Consider the following 7,907-nt stretch of genomic DNA (forward strand, 5'->3'; position numbering starts at 1 on the left):
ATATACTGAGCCTCATCTTCTGCTTATTCCCCTCATCCAAACACATACAAAGGAAGATTCTGGAGGGAGCATCATAACAGGATTACCGCAATTAAAACAAAGAAAGATGGCCAGGACATGGGATTGTGAGCCATTGATTCTTGCCACATCACTGTCCCTGAGAACCATGGGGAATATTCATCAAGAGAATGAGAACATTAGCCTGGAAAACTGATAATTTCAATTGTGCTGAGATTTTGGCACCAGTCCTAACATTAAACTTGATGGAGCTAGACCAGGTCATAGGCAGGATTCTTTTCACTGAGCCTAGATCGGCCCAAGTCTAGAACTAAGCAGACTGAAGCTTCACATTTTTCTCCAAAACTCAAGGCCCTATTCCTAAATTTTACCGTTTCCATGTGGAGTTGGCTGGTTGGGAGTACATCCACCAGCAAGGGAGTGGAGCCCTGGGGAAGTCAGGGGTCACCCTCTGGTAGTGCATGGACTATAGGTGGCCCAAAGATATATTTTATTTGGCTTCAACAGCATTTAAAATTATAATTAATTTTAAAATCAAGAGTTTTTTTACATGAAATAATTAGATATTTAGCATTCTTAAAAAGCTGGCAGATGTGGCTAACTGGGCCCACTTTCCTCCAGAAGCCTGGAGCTGCCTCATGGTTGCCCCTCTCATGAGTCATAAGACTCCCCCATGTACCCAGAGCCCCCCAGCCTGGTTTGTCTACCTCACTGAATGTATTAATCACACAGCTCTGTAGTATTTGACTTTACAACTCTTGTCTGATCTAGATTGCTAGAATCTCCCAGGAAATAAAACCCAAGAGGGAAGCAGACACTCTCCCAGCTCAACTCTGGCAGTCTGTCCTAGTCATGTCTTTGGTTTTGTGCAGCATTGTCCTTCCTTTGAGAAGTGAGTGAAATGTAACATGGCAACCATCCTTATGGGACAAGGAGGAGGAGGAGGTGAAAGAGGAGGAAGAAGGGAAGAGGAGGAGGAAGGAGAAGAAGAGGAGAAGGAAAGGGGAGGTGTAGAGGGAAAGATTGGAGGGAAGTGTTGACCCTGTTGGAAGCCAACATGGTGCCTAGAATAGGCGTATAAGAAACTCTCTTAGTCCTTGACAACTCAACAAGAAAACATTATTCAATCTTGTCAATTCTGCCAAAACACAATCAATCCTATGGGGGAAAATTCAGTCAGTAAAAAGTACATCATTGGTCGATCCTACTTTTTTTGTCCTAATTGACCATTACTCTTTGTCCTCACATTTACTTTAGTGAAAAGGACAGCTTTATTTCTAGGATAATTAAAGAAAGGATCTTGCTAGTCTGGTCACTGACTGTAAAATGGAGATTTCTTGCTTCATTTACGAAGTTGCATCAGGTAATTGAGGTGAGTATGTGGGAACCTGGGTGTCAGAGAAAGCAGACTAGGAACAGCGTGGCCCCATCATCAGTATTCAGAGTTAAGAGGCCTGCAAATGAGCTAACTGTGATTTATTTAGGGTTCCCGGAGTAATTCATTCCCATTTCTTTCACTCCTGAATAATGAGCTTCATATCTTTTTGAGTGGATAATATTTCTGAAATGACCTGATAATTTATTTCACATTGTCTTGGTAATAATAATTCCTTTTTGTATTAAAGCTGTGTCCATAAAGGAATTTATAAATGGATAAAATCCTTTGGTCCAAACTCCTGTATTGCAGGATGAGCTCATGGACATTGAGGAGACCTGGGTCATTGCCTCAGCTCTGCCATCAACCACTGAATGACTCAGCACAGTCACTCCCCTTCTCTGGGCCTCAGAATTCCCATCAGGAAAAGATGTGAACAAGGCAGTTCCTCAGATATGCTGCAGCTGTTTTCTTTTCAGAAGCAAAGAGTTGTGGGAAGGGTCCCTAAATTCAAGTCCGGCCAGTACCACTGAGGACTAATACTTGAGCAGATACAAGAGTAATATGAGCTTCTCTCTGCATTTCTGTATTTAAAGACCTCCTATTCAATTTGATCATTTAATTAAGTTCAAAAAATATAGATAAACCAAGAAATAATAATGAATGATATATACCCTAAGTATTTTGACACATGTGAATGTTCATTTATTTCCCAATTTTTCACAGGCCAAAACCTTCTCTTTGGTTTTGAGTATGCTGATTGCAGTCACCCATTAGGAACTCTCCATGATTTTCAGTTTTGATTTGTTTAAAGGGGCACAAGAACTTAAAACACTTTGAGAAGCAATGCGACTTATAAAATTCTTCTAGAGTTTTATTATTTTGTACCATATTCTGATTGTCTCTCATCCACACCTAACTTACTGACCACACTTTCTAGTTTCTTCCCTTTATTAAGACTCCAAAGAAGTCAACTTTTTTTCACAAGAATAAACACTGCTTTTGCCTTTTCAGTTCATTAGTTAATATATATATATATATATATATATATATATATATATATATTTACTTTTATTTAAATTCCACTTAGTTAACGTACAGTGTAATATTAGTTTCAGGTATACAATTTTAGTGATTCAACACTTACATACAACACCCGGTGCTCATCACAAGTGCATGCCTTCATCCCCATCACCTATTTAACCCATCTCCCCACCCATCTCTGGTAATCATCAGTTTGTTCTCTATAGTTAAGAGTCTGTTTCTTGGTTTCCCTCTCTTCCCCACCCCACCATGATCATTTGTTTTGCTTCTTAAATTTTACATCTGAGTGAAATCATATGGTATTTGTCTTTCTCTGACTGACTTATTTTGCTTAATATAATACTCCTTAGCTCCATCCACATCACTGCAGATGGTAAGATTTCATTCTTTTTTAAGGCTGAGTAATATTCCATTGTGTGTATGTGTATATATATACACACGTTTTATATATATATATATATATATATATATCACATCTTCTTTATTCATCTGTTGATGGACATCTCTTTCCATAATTTGGCTGTTGTTGATAATGCTGCTATAAACATTGGGGTACATGTATCCCTTTGAATTAGTATTTTTGTATCCTTTGAGTAAATACCTAGTAGTGCAATTGCTGGATCATAGGGTAGTTCTATTTTTAACTTTTTGAGGAACCTCCACACTGTTTTTCAAAATGGCTGCACCAGTTTGCATTTCCACTAACAGTGTAAAAGGGTTCCACTTTCTCTTCTTCCTCAGCAACACCTATTGTTTCCTGTGTTGTTAATTTTAGCCATTCTGACTGGTTTGAGGTTATATCTCATTATAGTTTTGATTTCATGTATTTCCCTGATTATGAGTAATTTTGGGCATCTTTTCATATGTCTGTTGGCCAGCTGGATGTCTTCTTTGGAAAAATGTCTCTTCATGTCTTCTGTCCATTTTTTTGAACTGGATTATTTGTTTTTTGGGTGTTGAGTTTTATAAGTTCTTTATAGATTTTTGGATACTAACCCTTTTTTAGATATGGCATTTGCAACTATCTTCTTCCATTCAGTAGGTTGTCTTTTAGTTTTGTTGATTGTTTCCTTCACTGTGCAGGAGGTTTTTATTCTTATGTAGTCCCAATAGTTTATTTTTGCTTTTGTTTCCCTTGTCTCAGGAGACATTATCTGAAAAAATGTTGTTATGGCTGATTTAGAGAAATTATTGCCTGTGCTCTCTTCTAGGATTTTAATGGCTTCCTGTCTCACATTTAGGTCTTCAATTCATTTTGAATTTATTTTTGTGTATGGTGAAAGAAAGTGGTCCAGTTTCACTGTTTTGCATGTTGCTGTCCTGTTTTCCCAACACCATTTGTTGAAGAGTCTTTTTTCCATTGGATAGTCTTCCATGCTCTGTTTAAAGTTAATTGACCATATGGCTGTGGGTTCATTTCTGGGTTTTCTATTCTGTTCTATTGATCTATGTGTCTATTTTTCTGCCAGTACCATACTATTTTGGTTACTACAGCTTTGTAATATAACAGGAAGTCTGGAATTGTGATGCCTAGCTTTGCTTTTCTCTTTTAAGGTTGCTTTGGCTATTGGCTATTCAGGGTCTTTTGTGGTTCCATACAAATTTTAGGATAGTTTGTGCCAGTTCTGTAAAAAAATGCTGTTGGTATTTTGACAGGGGTTGCATTAAATGTGTAGATTGTTTTGGGTAATATAGGCATTTTATCAGTATCTGTTCTGCTAATCCATGAGCATGGAATGCTTTTCCATTTCTTTGTGTCATCTTCAATTTCTTTCATCAGTGTTTAATTGTTTTCAATACAGGTATTTTACCTCTTTGATATTCCTAGGTATCTTACGGTTTTGGGAAAAATATGGAACACTTCATGAATTTGTGAGTCATCCTTGCACAGGGACCATGCTGATCTCCTCTGTGTCATTCTAATTTTAGTATATGTGCTACCAAAGCAAGCACGCATAAGTTAATATTTAATTACATTATGAAATTGCAACTGTATGTTTAATTGGCATGAACAGGTTTGGGGACAAACACAACAATGTTTGGTAAGTACAAAACTCAAATGGAGTGCATGGACGTACTAGAGTGAGGCATACTGGTCATCAGCATGCTGAGGCAGTAGTTAACCCATTTGCTTAAGTCAGTTAAGTGGAGTTGGATCAGAATGACCACCCACTGAATGTTTTATCAATTCAGGTTATTTGCAAGCAACCAAAACCAAATTAACAAACTTAGGCAAAGAAAGAAATGTATTGGATGGATATGAGATGACACAGCAAACTGAAGGAAAAGCTAAATAACCAGTTCTCAGAAAGATGGGAGCTAGGGAAGTGCAAGGTATCTTGGGAGCAGGCAATGGACAGTCTATTCCGGGTTTATCACTGGCTGAATTGGCTCCAATGTTTTTTCATCTTTGTGTCACTCTGATTAAGATCTGAATGTCCATGAGAAGGACTCTCACCAACTTATATATCACATGGACTCTCTTCAACCAAGGAACAACAGACCCTGGAAAGGATCCTCCCCCAAGACTGCATGCACTGGGGTGGGATCATTCTCCAAAGGCAACCAAAGAAGGGGTGCTGTAAACAGAGGAGGGGAAATGTGGGTGGTGACCAGTAAGTGTGGGCAGGAAAATCGGATTTGCCGGGGGAGGCTTGGAGCCCTAGACGTGAGTTCTGATTCTATCTAGAAGAAGGTGGAAGGTGGTAAGAGCACAAGGAAACCTATGGCTGCTGTTGCTTTATGCTTTGACATGTATTTCCCAGCAGTTCTCGAGGCTTCTACCTTCTGAAACTCTGAGTGAAATGTGCCAATTTCCTTGACCACCCAGATTCTTCCAGCTGAGAGTAGGTGTGGATGTCTGGATCCAGACCCCATTTTGTCACTACAGGATCTTGGGTGAGCCATTGCTTCTAAATACACCAATTTCTCTATACACAAGATGGAAGATCCTTCCAGATGTAATGTTTTTGCCATTTCTGTATCTGGACACATCCCCTTTCTTCATACATTTGAGTATAATTCAGCAAAACAGATATACCTCTATATTGTTTGTTGGAATTATTTTGCATGCCAGGAAACCTTAAAGTGAAAGCTGCACTTTGGTTTCAATGGAACTAAATAAGATATAAATATGGTGCTTAGAAATAAATTAAAATACCAATAAAAAGCATTAAAATACATGCTGCCACTCATTTGCACTATATACCAGCTAGCTGGCTAATATACTAGACTTCTTTTTTCAAGTTGCTTTTCTATTCTTTTATAAAGATAAGTACACAAGAGATTTCTGCTTCTGCCATGAATTCTTTTTTAATGGCTCCTCCACCCCCATCCCCAGTGGCTCATTTTCTTATTCTATTTTATTTGTTTTTCGTTTATTCTATTTTGCTTGTTTGTTTTTCAGTACATTGGGTTTGGTTTGCTTCCTTTCACTGACTATTAGAATGAGATTCTCAAGATGGTTTCTTGCAGTTCTGATGGAACGAAATGCGTTGGTTTCTTTCAGAAAACCTCTCTGAGATGACCACTGAGGATATTATGCCCATTCAAGGCTTTGTACTGTGATGCCCTCGAGAACTCAGACCCTACCCAGGGTAAAGGGGAGAAAACTCTGCTACCTGGCAGGATGAGAGCTCAACACTGAAATTAAATCCTGTCACAAACAGAAATATTATTGTGCCCTTGAATTTATGGACTGAGAGATTTAGCCTACAGAGATTTGAACTTCATTTGATTGATGAAAAGGAAGGCAAGTGACAAGTCATATATTTATCTGAGAAAAGTCACTTTGGCAGCCACGTGGAAGATAGGTGGAAAGGGAGAGAGAAGAGGAGGGGAGGCCAGTTGGTTGAACCAACTGGCTAGATTGGAGAGACTGCAAGGGAGGAAACTAACTCATCCTCTACCTCTTCATCAAACCCATTTCCTTTCTGTTGGGACATATGGCTAGACTACATTTTCCAGCCTTCTTGCCAGTTGGGGCAATGTTACACAAGTTGGACAAGAGTAATTGGGCAGAAGTGAGGTACACTTCCCATATGAACCTACTCGTACCCTCTCTTCCCCAGTCCACCAGCTAGATGTGTACACAGCAGGGGGCCCTGGCAACCATGTGTGGATGGAGCCTCCATGGGGCTGGTCCCTGAATGACTTCATGGAGTACATACAGACACACACACCCTCAACATGGGAGCAAGAAATAAATTTCTGTTAAGATGCCAAAATTTCCAAGTTCATTTTGAATACAGCTCATGTCATCATCATTAATATAATCCCTGAAGCTCTCTGATTAGAGCAGAGCTCAGTCCCCTGCATGCACTGTTGTGTAACCCCTCTGGCCCTATCCAAAAAAATAGAAAAGAAGAAAGAAGAAAATACATGTTACACATCATTTTACCCTCCAGGGCTGAGTACTCTTAATGATCTGGTATATTTTCTCTCATTCTTTATTTTATTTCTTTCCTATAGCAAAAACAGGTTATCCTTAGTTTGTTGAGATATTAAGTTTTTCATCCAGTGACTTATTTATTGATTCCACCTTCATTGCAAGCCTGTGTGTCAGAAACTGTGCTCAATGCTAGGGATTAAAAGAACAGACGTGACCCAATTCCTGTCCTCAAGGAAACTATAGGCTCATGGAGGAAAGAGATGCCTAAGCAGGTAATGACTAAGAAAATGACACAGAAAATATGTCAGCAGAGTGACAGAGAAGGGAATTAAGGAAGCCAAAAGGAAGAGTCCCTAACATATTAAAAAAAAAAGTTAACTGAGTTCTTTCTATATGTTAGGGACTGATCTAATCACCTCTGAGATGTAAACTAATTTAATCCTCGTGACAATCCCACGAAATACACATCCCAGTATCTCATCTCAATGTTACAGGTGAGGAAACCAAACCACAGAAAAGTTCAGTAACTTGCCCCTTTCCCAGGGTCTTGCTGAGAGGGGGTTTAGAGATGTGTGTGTGTATGTGCGTGTGTGTTCAGAGTTGACTTAGAAAAGTTTCGAAGACAGGGGTTGGGAAAGACAGTTACATGCGAGAAACTACAAGCAGGATCATGGTCACCTGGTGAAGCTGAGACAGAGCAAGTCGCCCAGACCTTTGGATCTTCCTACATTGCTAGTGGCCTCCTGACATAGACTCATCTCAGGATGTGAGGTTCTAAAGAGAATCTGACTGAGCTTACAAATTCTGCACAGGCAGAGGAAGACTGCTCACTGGAGGTGTGACTTTTGACATCATATTGACTCCACTAGCTAGTACATGTGGCCCAAGTGGTGTGCTGGCATCAAAAATACTTGCAACCTCTCATCCCTGGAGCCTGCAGCTGGTAAAACTGAAACAGGACATGAAAAGAGGGGAAGAACCTCCTTCCTCTCCAGTGATGACGGCTGAAAGCTCTATCACATCCAGAGGTGACATTCATCTTCATAGACCCAAAGCCTAAATGCTGGTTAAAGAATTAGG

General features: G+C 39.5%; 1 non-coding gene across 1 annotated transcript; it reads right to left on the minus strand.

Moving 5' to 3' along the window:
* Positions 1–4,283: 4,283 nt before the first annotated feature.
* Positions 4,284–4,390, minus strand: LOC117801728. The gene has a single exon (XR_004624463.1). It is a non-coding gene; the product is annotated as a U6 spliceosomal RNA (small nuclear RNA).
* Between the last annotated feature and the right edge of the window lie 3,517 nt (positions 4,391–7,907).

This window comes from Ailuropoda melanoleuca, chromosome 3, assembly GCF_002007445.2.
Source record: "Ailuropoda melanoleuca isolate Jingjing chromosome 3, ASM200744v2, whole genome shotgun sequence".
In the NCBI taxonomy this organism is placed as follows: Eukaryota; Metazoa; Chordata; class Mammalia; order Carnivora; family Ursidae; genus Ailuropoda; species Ailuropoda melanoleuca.